Genomic DNA, 17,326 nt, shown 5'->3' with positions numbered 1-17,326 from the left:
CTGGATGTGTCACATCCTAACTGCACTCCTCAGAAGCCTCCTTCTCTCTGAAAGGCAGCAAGAAACTCTGGCTCATCCTTCTTATTTCAAGAGTGGTCAGAAAGGGGACATGAAAAATTTTGGGGATCTGAGAAGGCAGAAGGCCTGTGAATTACAAATTATTTCATGTGCCGTTGCTTGATGCCTTGGTTGTTGTGCCAGCTTTCCATACACAAACTTTGGGAATCCTTGTTCTAATGGTATTTTTTCCTGTTCTTGGTGGTTATGTTTTTTCAGTCCATATGGCTACTTCATCTGCATTAAGCCTCCTCACTTATAACAAAAATCCTTCTGTCGTTTCTGTGTTTAGCCAGGTCTGTTGCTCAGATGGTGTAACCACGGTACGGTTAAGATGAGTCTGTAAAATTTTGTTTCTCTAGCTATAGGCAAGGGCAGAAATAAATATCTTTGGTGCCATATCTGTTTAACTGAAAATCTAACTAGACCTCCAAATCTGTGTGCTTTGTCACATATGCTAGAAACAGATCCTCTACTAATTGATTGGTACTAACCATTAATACCACCATCCCCTTCTCCTCACAAGCCTGACTGCTCCTGATCATATCCCACTTGTGTCCAAGGAAAATTGTTTGCATTGAGTGAGGCTGTGAGAGAAATTGAATGTTGTTTTAACACCATGTAACACTTTGGCTGTGCTGAACCAAAGGTTCCATGTTTCCAATACCAGCTGACAAGGAATGTAAGGTAAACAAATATGAGCAGAGGAGCAGTGTGAACTTAGGAAGGCATTTTCCCACACAATCGATTCTGCTCCAGGTATCTCTGCCCTTTCTAAGCCATATACTGTCCTTGTGTATGGTCAGTCTGTTCTTCTATGAATCTGTCAAATCACTTCTTCAACACATTGAAATCTTTAGCTTCAGCAGCATCCTATGACAAGCTTGTTTCAGCTGTATTTTGCATAACAAAACAGGTCCTTGTTTTTCTTTTGAACTGGCTGAATGACAATCTTATCTGTCCTTCCCCAATTCTTATCACAGGCAGAACAAAGACCAGTTGTTCCTGACTCACTTTCTTCATTGCCACTATTAATTTCAGAGATCTCTACTGTATTCTTCTTTAAGTCTTATTCTACTGAGATATTTCTTATGAGACCTACCCCATGTCTTCTCTGATCACCATTATTCTCCATTTCTCTTCTAGTTCTGTTTGATCTTTTTTGAGAGAATGATCAGAACTGCATATGATAGCAAGATCATTAATTTAGACAGTGACAGAAATATTTATTTTCACTTTACTTCTCTGTTCCCTTCCTATTAAATCTAAGGTAAACGTGCTCATTGAAGACCTTATCCAAATATTTTTTTGCTCAATAAAATGATTCCCATTAACTTTTAATTGAGTCAGGCACTGACTTTCCTACTGCCCAAAGATGGAACAACAGGAGTGCCAAAACATATTCTTGTGGCAAACTAGTTGATCAAATATAGTATTACATTCACTATATTCTGTGTAAAACTCATTATTAATACTGAATGAATCCCAATCTATAAATCTAACAAACACCCAAACATGGATTATATTATGCTAACAAAAGCCATGCCATTGATTTCAGTATGGACAGGCTCTCTCTCCAGCACAATGGTTTACCCTGGCTGCCTCAGTCCCCAGGTGACTGTAAATATTTTCCATCCTTGTAAAAAAAACAAAACAACACATAATATTCTAAATTTACTGACAGATTAGCTGAGGCAAGATTGGTCATTTTGCTGTGATACCCAAACTTTTGCTAGATAGAATGAGAAGACTGCTTTCTTGGAGGCAATCATGACAAATTATCTTTACTGTATAATCTTCCTCTTGGTCTTTTAAAAGATTTTCTTCCATCCAGCCAGCCTTCTTTTGCCCTAAGTCATGCTTATTCTAAACACCTATGTCTAGAGAGACCTTTGAGACCTTTATTAGAAAAGGAAGGTGGTTTAACTGTGGACTGGGAAGCTGTGCCAGTAGTTCATCTGCTTCATGCTCAGAATTCTCCTTTCAGTGTCTGGTAATGCATTATTTCTGAATTTCTCCTTGCATGCTTTCTCCTAACAATTCCATCTCCAACATTAACTTGCAACTTTATTAACTCAGAGCTGTAAATATGTCTCCAGCAGCCCCTGTGGCAAGGTGCTGCTGTAAGGTATGATGCCTTTTTCACTTTATCACTACATGTGTTTTGAAAGTTTGCCTCTCTTTCCCACTCTTGCCTCCCCTCCTGTCAGGAAATCAGATTTTTCAATCAGAATATCTGGGCAGCCAGTTCAAAGGCAGGCTAACTCTTCAGTAACACTACAAATAAGCCTGTCTCGCTCTCTTCTCCAGTTCAGCAGCTCAGGCCTCCTAGTACCGTACAAGTGTCTGTCACTGGAACCTTTGCTCTGTGACTGCAAGTTTTTCGGGCAATAGGGCATGGAACACAATCCCGAGTCTTCATATGCCAAGATGCAGAAAATAAACTTTAATAGCCCTACAAAAAACAGCTAGTGAAGCAAAAAGCTATCAATATTGCCAGACAACCTTCTGCACCAGAGGTATGAAGAGAAATGCTACAAAAATAAAGAGAGGCTCAGTGTTTTTTTCCACCAGTTACTGCTGTGACAGTAGTTAGCTGTATGACACACTGCGCGGGAATGGAAGTGTAAAAGTGAGTGTCATCTGCATAATTTTCTTTTAAAATATTTGTTTCAATAAAGCAGGAAATAGTGATATTTTGCTTTTTTTGCTTGCCTAAGATCTACGTCTTATTCTGTTCATGTCAGCACTGGATCAAAGATCAAATGAGAAAATCAAAAAGCAGCAGCTAGAAACCTACAGTACCTGAAGAGAAAGTGTTGAGAAAAATTTCTCAAGACAGAAGTAATTAAATAGTAAAGTAATTGTAATGTAAACCTCTCCTTGTAGATTTAATTAAAATTGCTAGTTTGTATCACTCAGTAGTAACTAGCTTTATCATATCTTGCCACATCTGAGGCATAAAATTACCCATACCTAAATTTTTTAAGCCTTCATAACTAGTTTTAGAATTTATAATGATTGAACTCCACAGATGAGAAGATAGAAAGTGAAAAGATGAGAGAGAACAAATCAAAACAATCAATTCAAACCAAACTGTTTTTAAAAGCTGAACATTAAATGTCTTCAGAACATTTTGTTTCAGGGTTTTGACAGAGGCAAATTCAAAAATCTTGGAATACATGGTAGAAAAGAAGTCAACAGCTTTTGTCAGCAAGTAACATAAATGGGAATTATTTCAATCAGATGAGAATTTTAACCTTTGCAACTGTGCCTTTCTAGGGATGAGTTGTGCATGAACTGACACCCTCATGTATGCTCATACAAAGCATGTTCTTGTTCTTCCAGTTTTCTTTGCCATGTTTGCTGCTGCTAACCTCTTCCTACCTGACTGCATCCTGAAAAACCTCAGTGCACTCCAAGCATTGCATGTGGCTATTTGTTGGTTTTAGTTAGCAATTGAGAAGAATTGAGTTCTCTGTTAATGTGCAAATACTGATACACACAAAATATCAGCACAACATTTGACACAGTGAGTATCTTTTCAGGCTGGCTATATATAAAAACAAATGGATGGTCAACAGGTGGATTTAGCTGTTGTTTTCTTTTCTCTAAAAATCCCCTTAATAACGGTATCATTGAATAAGCTTCAGAAAGAAATAATGCTGCTTGCAATGACCCAAATATAATAAAGGTCTGAGAAACCCATTTGTACAGCACATTTAAATGTGTACTGGATTGCAAACTAGGTGATTCCCTAGGAACACCTACAATTGAAAAAGTTTGGTATGAATAGCTCTTTCTTTTATGAACCAGCTGTTTGCAGAATTACGCAGGTATCATTGTGTGACTCATTTAAAAACATAGCATAGCTTGTGAAAGATTGCAAAAGAAGAACTTTGAGGGATTATAGTAGAAAAAAAATACTCAAGCACAAAAAATTATTTTATGCATGCCAGACAAAGACCTACAGGCACTTAAAACACAGTATCCCATAGTGTAACAAATATACAGACATGGTATCAGAAAAAGGCATTTTGAGTGCTGCATATGCTCAAAGTACATAAAGTTGAATATAGACATTCAATATACAATGCAAAAATATTCTGAATTTCATGCTACTTCTTCTCTAAGAGATGCTTGCTCCTAACAGCTATTTCAGTGAAGTTTTCTAAAAACACTGGAAGAGTCACAGCTTTTACCATATTATTTTAAGATGAAAGAATCTTAATGTGTTGCTTTGGCACATGAAATAATTTTAATATTTGTACCAGTGAAAGACGTGTCAACGTTCTGCTCCTCTAAATAGTTATACTTTTTTAGAAGTTCACTGGTAGGATCATTAGTGAGCTGTAAGTGCATGGTTAAATAATTAATTCAGAGTGCACGGAACTGTCAATTTCTGGAAAGAAATCATATTCTGAGTTATTTTACTAAATGAAAGTGTGTACATCACTTCCATATAAAGTAATATTATATCTGAGATAGTGAAGATTTTAACAATATATTTTTAAAATATATTCATATATATGTATAGCCATGAAATACATGGAATACACACACTGAGAAATTTGGGATAGCTTGGCAATGATGTTTTTCCCAACAGTGGGAAAAATACACATTCCTAATATGATATTTTTAAAAATAAAATCCTGAGCAGAGTAATTATTCAGGGAAAAATGAGATAGTTTGGGAAGTGAGATAGAGTGGTCATCAACTCTGCCTCCAGACTGACAAATGTGCAAAGCCTCACTGGCGGCCAGGGTGGCAGGGCTGCCCCAGATCAGACCCTCCTTGCCAGGCATCAGGAGTGTGCCAGGGCCCCCAGCCCTGCGGGAAGAGGGGGATGCCCAGGGTGTCCCCACAGCACCTGCCCACAACAGCCTTGCCACCCCTGCATGGTACCTGGGGCCACAGGTTGGTCTCGGAGGGCATCCATCCGCTTGAGCTCAGCCAAGGGTTCAACATCTCTGCTTTCCAGAATATCTTTGTTTTGACAAACACACATTATTTCCAGTGGAAAGCTATTTTCTTTTTTAAATCCCTGCCTGCTGTAATCAGAGGTTACAGATTATTTCCTTTCAAAGATTGTTTTATACAACAAAGCAATACAGGTTGCAAAGCTTCTGACAAATATGTCTTTAGCACTGATGGCATGCCAGGCAACTGCTTTTTACCTGCGTGTGCCAAGCTGTGCAGGATCAGGTGTTTGTTCTTCTGTGACATCTTAAAAGCAAGTGTGTGAGCTATTACTGCAAAACACAACCCTGTCACAAAATAATGTAATAACAATAAAAAAGTGTTCCTGCCTTTCACATGGTACACTCTATCATTATTAGGTTTTGCTCATTGATGGAGACAAACTAGTTTCTCATACAAATTCCCTTCCAAGGTTTTAGATTTTTTTTTTACATTAGAAAAGATTAATTCAATGGTGTTTATGAACTGTTAAAAATTATACCTATTTTTCTCTTTTCTATAGTCTCAGTTTTCTGCAGAGTATAACACATGAAAATACAGTGATATAAATCTAAATGAAATTGCAGACACATTTATTAATTATGCATTTTAAGAGCTCAACACAAAAATGCAATGCAGCTCACTAGCTTTCCTTTCAATGGTCTTGAGGCATTTAGCAACAAGTTATTACACTGATGTATCATACAGTTTGCTTTTTGCCAGTTCTCAAATACCAAACAAACCCAAATTTACATGATGACATTTTGGTTCACTTTTCTTTATCTTTCTACTTGCAACACTTATGTGCTCCAACATACTTGCTCTCCATGCTTGGCATGGATCATCACTGCAGGTAGTTCTTACCCAATTTGTGTATTAATTTGGGTGACTGGCATAAGGTGTACCTAGCATGTTTTCAAGTGTTCAGTTCAAAATTCACCCTGTAGAAATGCCTACCAGCACTAATCTTTCAGGGTGTGGATGTATGACTATGGGTCCAAGTGGGATTAAGGTAGCTATTTTTTGATGCATTGGCATCTGGCAGAGCATTTCCTGCAATTACAAATACTCCTGCAAGAATAGTTAACATACTACAAGAACTGGTAGAAGCATGAGATTTTTTTTTTAAGCCTCTAACTTAACATCAGTTAGATGCTTCCAGAAGCCTAACTAAAGTTGGAACAAACTGACTACTTGCATTTAACAAAACAAAAACAAACAAACAAAAAAAGCAAGCAGCTGTGTCCTTTCTTTTCTGTTTTCTCCTGTCTGGTAGGTCAAATATTGTAACACAGCATTAGTGTGAAATAGTGCCCATAATGTTGGTCTAAGAGGAAGGAAGAGAAGGATTGGAAGAAGAGAGAAGGAGGAAATCTGCAGAGTGCAGAAGACACCTGACCCCTGCTATAACTCATGCAACCTCTGCAGGTACATGAGGAAGGGAATGGAAGAGAAATGGTTTCAATCCTGGCTCCCTTTCCTCCCCACTGTCTTTCTTTCCAGTTTAAGAATGAAAAACGGTCATGGTGCTTTATGCAAAGCTCTTCAAGTCATCAACCTGCTGTTTATCCATCAGTCCCAATCCTCTGAGACAGGAGATCAGTAAAAACAGATGCCATTTTCCTATTTCCTTCACAATCTGCATTTGAGAGCATTCCTGGTCAGACGGGAAAAAACCCTTTCTAAGTGTTCTGAGTCACAAGTTTCCATTCAAAAGACTCCCTTCAAAGGTGTAGCATCTTTTTATACAGCAAGAGCCTTTCTTTCATTTGGTAGAAACTTTTGGCTCCAGGAAATGCTTCCAAATACTCATCCCACACTGCTCTCTGAGTGGAAGTGTTTCAGCCTTACAGCCTCCAATGAGCCTGCAGGACCCAGGGCGCTGCAGGATGACTACCAAAGGACAGTGAAAATCAGTCCACTGCAGGACAGTTACAGCACCCATTCCTCCCTCCCATCCAGCATGGGTATCTGTGTATCCTCTCTGGTGGCTTATAATATTAGAAAAATTAAAATATCTCTAGATAAGCTGTTACTTAGAGAAAGCGTCCCTCCCTGGGTCTCTCTGCAGGCTGCTTCCTCATCCGCTTTCAAGCCACTCCTCTTCCCTGCCCAGACACATCCCTTCCCATCCCCTCCCACACCCCTCCCACACCCCAAGCCAAAAAGGCTAGAAGTGGCTGATGGCTTCCTGCATGCCAAGTAGGAGGGCATTCTGGCCTCAAGTGCTGGCCCTGGTGTCCTGGGAGCCTCCGTAAGAGCCTTGGGGCTCCTTGCATGAGCAAATGGCTATAAATATTCTCAGATGTGATGGCTCCCATACACTGAAAACACTTTGCTTTATGCCGAGGAAAATATTTATTATTCAGGTAAGCTTTCTTTAATGTTTTTATTCCTCTGTTTCCCACCTTACAAACAGTAAACAGAATTAAACTCTCAGACAACTGTTGATATGAGAGAGGAAGAGCAAACACTGACTTGTATGTACACATTTCCTCAGGATCTGGCTCTTGTTTTGCCAGAAACAACCTTCTGTTATTCAGCCATAGTAAGTCTTGATGATTTAAACTGAAGTTTTTGAGCAATGCACTATTCCTTCTTCACTAAGGAGGGCATGAGAAGAAGGCAAAAGCCTTCTATGCAGCCCTAGACCCACAGTCAAGGTTTTGTTCATCCCCTCTGACTCACACACACAGGGAAAAAGCCTGAAAACTTATTAACAGAACACATACTTTTCTAGGTATTTCCCACAGGGTCCAAGAAGTGGGAGAGACCTAGCTGAGAAACAGAGGGCGACTGCAAAGCATCATATGGAGGTACCAAGAACCTCAAGGAGACCATCCTGCAGACACGTGACAGCAAGGTGCCACTCAAGAAGGACACAGCCCAGCCATTCCAAAAGCATATGTTGTCTCCAAACATCTTCATGCCACCACCACAGCTTGCATGGTGTAGGAGGACTGCAAGTGTTTCCCTGGGAGTGGCAGCTGTCCCAGCAGCACCAGGCTGGGTGTCTCCTCTTCCCACAGGCCCTTACTCCAGAAAGCTGTCCATGGGTGTTGGTTTTTACTTCCTAAGTTGAAACATTTCCTGAAATGTTGTCAAAACTTGTCATCACTAATTAGGTCAGACTGGCTAGAGCACTGTGTAGGCTCCTCCTGACACCTTGCCAAACTGTCTTAACCAGTGTCATTTCATTCCTGGTCCTTTTTTACCACGTCCAAACCCAAGCCACACTGACAAGTAAAAGTTGACTCTGAAACTCACTCTAACTTTTGTCCTAATGCGGCTTTGAGCCAAAGGCAAAGAGTTAGTGCTTTAATCCACTTCACCATCTATCCCTCTGGGGGTTCATAACTCAGCCATGAATGTTTGTTTTGAGCTGAAACTTGCAGTGCAGGTTCTCCGCCAAAGAGCCGTAGCAGGGCCGTAGGCAGCCGTTCTCCGGCAGGCACTGCCGGGAAGCAGTGGAGGACAGGGGGGAGAAGAAGGTCAGAGCCCCCCTGCAGGGAGAGAGGTGGGAAATGTGGCAAGGTGCAGTTTGGAAAGGGAGAGAGGGAGGGAGGGGAAAATTGCAAAACATACACACAGTAACACCTTCATATTTGGTTTGCATATTCTTCCTCTAGTATGGTTTGGCTGTCTTGACTTTCCACTCCGTGAGCTCCTTGTGCAGACTGGGGCTTTCTCCTGACCCTGAATTAGGCAGTGCTGGTGTCAATATAATTCTCTGTATCATCATAATCACAGTTATGTCAGTGTGACTAGGTCTTAATTCTAAAACTGAGCATTTTTGCATTTGTGAGCACACATTTCTACATCTTTGCAAGTTTTATGCAGATTTTTATAATGCAGAATAAGATTCAAACAAACACTGCACTTTATCTGAGGTCCTTCCACAGGCCTGCCTGCATGTCTCAGGCATTAGGGTGTGCAGATTTTTTCATAATGCCCTTGTGAAGAGCATAAATGTTATCTCATTTTTACAGAATAGAAACTGAGGTACAGAGAAACTAAATTGCTTCCCTAAGGCCAGGTAGGATGTTTCAAGAAAAGTAAAGAATGGAAGTGTTTCACAGAATCCACATCACTGAACTCCTGTGGTGGATTTTCAAGTACAGGAGCACTGAGATGTGAACTATGACCTTTCCTGTCAAATACATAAAATTAGACATCTTCGTACCAGAACACAAAGTACTTCATATACGCCATGTTTACCGACAGTTTTTGTCAGCTTTGATTTCTAGAGTTACATCTTTGATCTCTTCAATGCAAAGCTTAGTGGAATTATATCCATAACAGGCCTAATGAAAGATTTTCCATTTCTAAAATAATTTTTCTGTTCTGACATGCACCTTCAAAACACATCTTATTGAATATCTCTCTTGTTTGTTTATGTAGCTACTCCTTTCTTTAGAAATCTTTCCATGCGTAACAGTTAGTTATTGTGAATTTTGAAACTCCGGAAGGGAAGCAGTCTTTATAACCTACTGTCATCTATATGTGAGTATACAAACCACTATGCCTGATCAAAGGCACACCACCAAAGACTGTTGTGGCTGTAAGCATGTTAAGTAACGTTTTATTCAACATGTTTATATTAACATGCTTAGCATTTATTTAACAGGGGTACAGTCACCGAAGTCATACATTTCTTGACAAATTTTATATTCATCCAAGCATTTCGTTTTGCAGCAGGGACTAAGTTTCAGTATAAAAATACATGGAAAAACCATATTCTTTATCAATTACCAATGAGTCAGTGTGAGGATAGGCTTGATTAAGCAAGTACATGAACAGATGAAAAGTTGAGGGGTTCTTGGAAATGCAGCTCTCAGTATGCAGTGGTGCACCAAGATCTGCCTACTTAATTCTCGATGAGAGAGCATCAAATGATCAATCTCCAGCACACTCACCCAGTCACTTACCTTCACTCGAAAAGGGGACTGTGCTTGCATGGGAAGAAGAACTACTTATTCAAGCAGGCAGCTGTAGAAGCTGGAAAGCCAAAAGATGAACAGCTCTGATGAGAAAAATACATCCCAGTTTCTTGTGATACCTCAGTGTCATTTTCAGCAACTGTATAAAACAGGATAACTGGCACAGCCTACATAATTCGGTGCTTTGTACAGGAAAATGGTCACTAAACTGTGTCATAGAAACACAACAGCCATAATCGACCACCTGCACGGGCTCTTGCAACAGGATCTAATCACCAGGTTTGCAGTCCTCTTTGTTGTAAGTCCACATCATGCTCCCATTAGCATGCAAACAACAACACTTTGTACATGACCACAGTGATGAGGTATGTCTCTGGGACATCCAACTGCATCTCTGGCTTTCTGACATCATCAAAGCCACCTTAGCCAAATCTGTTGCACAAGAATGGATTTTGCCAGATCCCATCTAGCAGATCAAAACCACACCAAGTGGTCACTCCCACTTTTTGAGTTGCTGAGTCATGAACAGAAAAAAACAGATGATTCACCATAACTGCATGAGATGGGTGCACTGCAATGCCTATGCTATGCATAGGAACCAGCTTTAATGCAACAAAGAAAAATCTTTGCATACTTTCCAAACAGTATTTCACTATATACTAACAACATAAAAATCCAGAAAGTTTATTGAGATACCACCATTGATGGCTAGAGATAGCCCACAAGTGTGAGACTCATTAATCCTTCTATACAGCTACTCTACACTATGGACACATACACCAATATATCATCAACAAATGCAGATGTGCAAAGAAGAGATGTAGAAGGGTCATTTTAGGAAAACTGACTTTAAATTCTTGAAATAAAAGCTTGCATTTCAAGCACATTTGATATCTGTGAATACAAAACTGATTTCTCTTGTACATCTCACTCTGTCCCATTCATGGCATTACAAAAAGTGGCTCAGCTTTGCTCTCTAGCGTATGCTGGTTCACAGCCACTGGTCCAAGTGAGAAACTGAGCCTGCAGGCATGCAGAATGAGACATTACTGAGGATTCCCTTTGAGACAGAAAAATGAACAATCATTAAACCTAGTATTAATGTAGGACATCAAAAGATGCCTCAGAAGAGGTCATGCATCTTACCTGTTGTCTCATTTCCAAAGCCAAATCAGCACAGACATTCTTTGAAAGTCCCAGTGTTTACCCAGGAGCCATTAAATCATCACTGGGTACTGGTAAAGGTCTAATGACTAAGCAGAAACATCTTGCACCTCATTTCAACAGTGCACACTGCTTTGAACAGGTGCTCTAGTCACGGAGTGTGCTGTGGTCCTGGAGAATGTTCTAGTCTGCTAGTGCCCAACTGCAGAAAAGAGCTTGTGGCCCACCAAAGAAAAGCCGGTTCTGGGAAACCCTTCAAGCCACAGGATCACCCATCAGCAGTCGGCACCTGCCTGTCAGCACAGGCAATGTGTCACCTACCCCCTCTGCTACCTGTCTTTATCTGGCAGTGGATCAGCTCTTCATTTAATGGTGTGGGAGCAAGACCACTTGACCTCCTTGCACTCAGTCCCTGAAGTCCTCTGACCAGTCCTACTCCACACCCACATTCTCAAAAAAAAAAGAAGCAGAAAAAATTCCAAACAACCAAACTAAAATATGAGAGACAGAGAGAGACAAGGAGACAGCTACTAGTGAAACATCCTGGCTCATTGACTTCTGGGAACTGGCATTTCCTTTTCCCAACAGCCTTCTCTGGACGCAGCAGCAGTGACCAACATAGGGTGGTACTCTGTGCTCCGGCTTTGTCCGTGTTTTTCCTCTTTCCTTTGAGCGATTATTAAATGTGTTCACTTCTCTGATATTTGTCTCTTCAGTCTAGAAATAGCACAGAAATAATATTTCAGCTGAATGAGAACACGCTGACTTCTGATGTTTTCCACAATAGATGGGTTGATGTGAATATGAAAGATGATGTACTTGATTTGCTTCATTTTTACCAGCCTCTAGAGAGTTTAATCTATCCAGAAAAGAAGTGTATGTCTGTGTTTTTTTCCTGCATGACTGTCAATTCATCATCTTGTAAGACAGCATTATTCTAAAAACGAGAAAGTAGAATTCATAAGGCAACCTGATGAGTTTTTACTCATCTTATTTGTAGTCAACTTCCTCTATGAGATTATGTTGAGATATATTTAATTGGCCAGCTACTATCAAAAAGGTGACACCTGGATTCACTGCCTAGACTTCAAAAGAAAGAGTTTTTCTATCTCTTTATCAGTATTTACTGAATTGAAACTGTTTGATTCAGCTTTATAAAACTGGTCTAAAGCAGCACACCTTTACTTCATGTTTATTTACAAATGTAAGGTTATTTCACATATTTCCTAGTATTTATTTTTACTTGTTTCCCAACGGAAATAAGAAAAAATACTTCAAACATCACACAACAGCAGAAAGATTTCTCAGACCGTGGTTTTGTATTTTTACAAAGGGTTATTTTTTAAATCCTTGCAGTAGGAAAGTTGTGCACTGAATATATTAACAATGATGGTCCTGATTCACAGGTCTGTGGGGATCAGTATGGCAAGCATAGAAAAAGCTATACAATGGTGAAGAACAAGGAGTCTCTTGCTCGATGATCACCAGTAGCCATACCCCAGAGAGCCACAGCACCTCCTTAAACACAAGGCCCTGTCCTTTACCTGAGGGAACACCAGTTGCAACCATTCAGCTTTGAGGTTTTTCATTGGCCATAAAAGCAGAAGTCAATTTTAGTTCCTGGTACTTCTAGCTCAAATTCTGGTAAATATGGCCTTTCCCTGCTTTTAGCGGACACATAAAGCCCCAAGTGACACAAAAATATGTAAGGGCATAAAACAAATGGATGTTGAGCAAGAGCTTCTGATTTCTTCCCTAGTCATATGAGGATAAGGTGACATTCAATTACATTAAAAATTGGCAGCTTTGACTAAAGGAGGTCCTTTTTCACATAATTAATGAATGGGAATCCTGGCCCCAGGATGTCATTGAAAAGTGCTGCTCCTTGACTAATGAATCTGCAGGGATCTGAACATGGTCTGAAGCTGGCCATGGAAATGCAGTCATCTCCCTGGGATTTTCCAGGATCTGCAGTCTGCAAGATTCAAGGATGATTCTCTGAAGGGATTTTATAGGAAAAAAAGCAAAATAAAATGTCCCCTTTGACATGTCAATAAATACTTGTTACATATGACATCTGTACAGCAATTGCAAAGATTTAATTCACCAGCAACAAATAGTGACACATGCATTTTTTCACAACCAACAGAGTACTGACAACTCTGGTAGAGCTAAGGGCTTCATTGCTAATGATTCAAGAATTTAAGATGATTAATTGTTTTAGGCAACATTTATCATCTACAAAATCTTAAGGACTTCTATGTTTTTGTCTCTGTCATGGCCTGCACTCTTCCATTGCCGTTGGTGTTTATTTTGATAACTGAAAATCAGATCTGACTTGTGCTTTGAGTAGCACATTGGTAAAACTAATAATAAAGTAAACAAATATCTCCTGACAGATGGTTATTTTTTGAAGAAACATTGAGTATAGCTCATGACTAGGGACAATAGGTAAGTAGTTCTGGCTCCTTAGTTACAGGCAACTTTTTTGCCATTTTTTTAAGCAAACATATTCAGCCACATCTAATTGCATTATGAAAGTAGCATCTTCAATAGGTTAGAAGTCACCCATTAAGCTGTCCAATTTGGCTCCTCAAGACCCGCAGTGGTATAAATTGAATATGTTCTACAGTTACACAGTAGTCTTTCATTGCAAGTTCATTTCTAACAGAATGAGGTGCCCCACAGACTGCTTGCAGCTAGATAACTAATGGGGGAAATGCAACAAGTGGAGCCAGTTTCTTCCCAAATTGTAGCTTGTATGCCCCAGAATTAACAAGGTGCTCTTTTCAGAGTATGCAAAATGCCAGACAACTTAAGTTTTGTAGTGTCCTGGTTTGAGCCAGTAAAGGGAAAAGTGGCTTCATCCTGGCTTAAGCCAGGACATGTAGTTCAAATAACATATAAGTACTTCACAGCACAGGTTGACTAAAAAGGGCAGATTATACTGGGTATCTGCACTAGGCATACAAACAGTTTTAGCAAGTGAGACCAAAACTACATCTCACCCACTGTCTTGCCTCCACCATCTGCTCTGGTAAATGCCCAGAAAAGAATAAGACAAGCAATGACTCAAGTATAAAGTCACGGTAGCTTGGCTTAAAAGACCAGCTCCTGAATTTCTGAACTTCCAAGAAAGTATGGAAACATCAAGTTTAAGGACACTTTTTTCCTCAGAAATAGTAAGAAGAAGTAGATATGCAAGCCGAGATGTCATTTTCAAGTCTGTAATCCAAGTAATTTGAAATGAGTACAATTGTACTGTTAGTGGTTGAAGAGAAAACATGATTATTGAAAAAAAATAAGCTTCACCAAACCATTTATCTCATTTTCTTCACTTCTAGAGGAAAAAAAAATGATGTGATCTCTCCCCCAAGAGACAGGCAACTGTGCCGATCTATTCACATGAACAGCTCTGCAGGCTCTTTTGGGCAGGGGGGAAAGCTGCACCCAACAGTGAGAGGTGCAAGGTGCTGCTACCCACCATGCTAGCAGCAGGCACAGCCACACAAAGCCCCTGGGCAGCCCAAAGCACAGGCAGTTTTGCCAGCCTTGGTAAGTTGAAGGCATTTGTCCCAGTGGTTGCTGTACTCCAAATAACAACTTCTGTAAGAGCCTTCAACCTTTATAAAAATCTTACACTTCTAAAGGGATGGATGATTTAGACAGAGCAGCTTAATATTATTTGAATTTATATTTGCACATTGTAGTGATTCAGGCCAATGCCTGAAGGGCTAAAGTACCAAAAGACAATGCATGTGGTGGGCCAAATATACTTGGTCAAGCACCTGAATGTTAGGATTTCCATGTGAATTAAAGCACTTTATCTTTGGGGTTAGCATCTCACTATTTATAGCACAGTTAAGTGGGGCCTGGTCTTGCAGCCTTCAGTGCATGAATAGTCCCATTCACTACCACTGCTCAGAACAAGGAGTGTAACAGCATCTTTCACTGTCTTCTTCACTAGTAGCAACATCCAGTGCTGCAGCTGCTGAGCAGATGCCATTATAACCCTCAGCCCCATCCTGATCTCAGCTTACGGGGGCAAATCATGGGTAAACCAATGGCAGTCACTAGTGTCGCAGCAGGAGTAAAACAGCTGTGAGCTAAGTGGGATCAGGATCAGATCATCTGCTTACAACCTCATATGTTTCCAAAACATTTTGTGATGGGGCTGAAATCTTCCATGATTGATGTCTGGCCAAAGGCAACTCTTCTTTTTTTGTATGTATTTTTTTTAAAGTATAAACAAATCCTTCATTTTCAAGAGGAGAGGAGATGTTGGAAGGAGGGCAGAGCAGCCATGTGAGGAACAATCCTGTATCCCACAGTCTTTTTGTTCAAGCCTCTGCATCTCCATAGTGCAAAACGTGATTTGTTACCATAAGATAGCTGATTGTTAAAAAAGGCCAGAAAAAGTGCTATTGGACAAAAATACTGGTTTTGTTCCACTTCTTATTCAAATACAACTCCTGCATATATTTTTGTTGTAATTGCATGCATTGTGCAACAGTGGAAATCAGAAAGTAACTGCTAGACAGCTGTTTACAGAATAGGAACTAATAAACCTGACAATAAAACAAATAAATCTTTCTATTTGAAGTTTCAAGAATGTAAGAGCATATCTCTACTTTTCAGGGTCTATTCAGGGGCCTAACCCACAGGTTCCACATCCAGGAGAAAGAGCAAGTGCAAAGCTATTCATTGGGACAGAACCAAAGAGAGGGCCAGCTCATTTACAAGTGAACAGTTTACATAAACACACCAAAAAGCATAGACCAATTAAAAACAATTGTATTACTGGTAAAAATAATTTTTACAAAAGCTATGAATGTGTCTTCTAGTGTTTGCCATAGATTTTTTGATAAACTACCTCTTTACTGACTCAGAGCAGAAGATAGAGAGTCTGCTTTAGTTTCTCCAGGTTTTTGTTTCCAGCTCAGCGGTTTCTGCCTGAGCACAGCCCAGATTCCCCGCGAGGTCAGCAACCATTCAAAATTGCTCCTGCTTCCGAGGACCAGCCAAGCCTCATTATATTTCTGTGCAAACATCCTCCTGAAATTGCAGCTCCACTGACAAACAGTTTTGCACAGCGGAAAACAACAGGGTAAATCACAAGTCGCCACTTAGGAGTTTCCAGTGAATCTATAAAAAGCATGTAACAACATAGAGGGGAAAAAAAAAATATGTATAAACATGACAAGAGAAGGCAGTGCCAGTCAGGCCTGTGTGCTTGTCTGAGGAGGTGTTCAGGATCCATAAAAGGGTCAATTTGATAAGATGGTCACTTCTTTAATGATTTTCAAAGGCACACAGTGAGAGCCCAATCCCTGCTCAACAGCAGCATGAGCTGTTCAGCAAAAAAGACTGGTCTACAGAGGGAAACTAACACAGAAAGGGGAAAAAAATCATCTTACTCTCTAATGGGCATATATAGAGCTGCTTGAAGGGAAGGTCTTGTTTCGTGGAGATGACAGTACACACTGCTTCTGCCCCACACTTTCCCTGACTCCAACTCGCTCTGCTGGCACGTACAGTTCTGGGAAGTCACTTCTCCTTTCTGCAATGGGAGGAGGACTGATGGATTTTGCTGGATTTCAATTATTTAGCATGTGTCTGCAAACGTAAGCAGTGCATGGCTGATATCATGACACAAATATTGTCATCTGGGAGGTGCCAGTGAAGCAGCCTTGAACCTGGAAAATTACCTTATAAATCACAGACTGCCTGTGAAATTCCAGGCAAAACACTCACCTACCCCACACAACCAAGGAGCAGGACTGTCTCAGATGTCTATATCCCAAAATCCCTGCCTCACTGCCTCTTTAGGTATTTCTGATGTCTTACAAACTTTGCACAAGTTTTTCCTAACCTCTCCTGACAGTCCAATTAGATACGTTTCACATTTAAAAAGTTATCTGAAAAGACATATCAAGCAAAATGAGGATTTCCTTCCTGGGTTGCCATGAACACCAGGCTTCAGAGCAAACCTCATTAATGTTGGACATCTTTGTTCCTGCACTATGTTTCTTCTGCAACCTCATCCAGAGCCTGCTGCAGTCCCTCAGACAGTTGGCCAGGTAGGGCTGGAGATCCCAGTCTCATAAATCACAGGATGCTCTGAGCCCAAGCCATCCTCACCTAGGAGAAGGAACACGCAAAGAGGCTGGTTTTCTTCCCCATCCAAAAGGAAACAGCTGACCCCC

This window comes from Chaetura pelagica, unplaced genomic scaffold (assembly GCF_000747805.2).
Source record: "Chaetura pelagica isolate M959 unplaced genomic scaffold, ChaPel_1.0 scaffold221, whole genome shotgun sequence".
In the NCBI taxonomy this organism is placed as follows: domain Eukaryota; kingdom Metazoa; phylum Chordata; class Aves; order Apodiformes; family Apodidae; genus Chaetura; species Chaetura pelagica.
Note: the sequence above shows the minus strand (reverse complement) of the source record.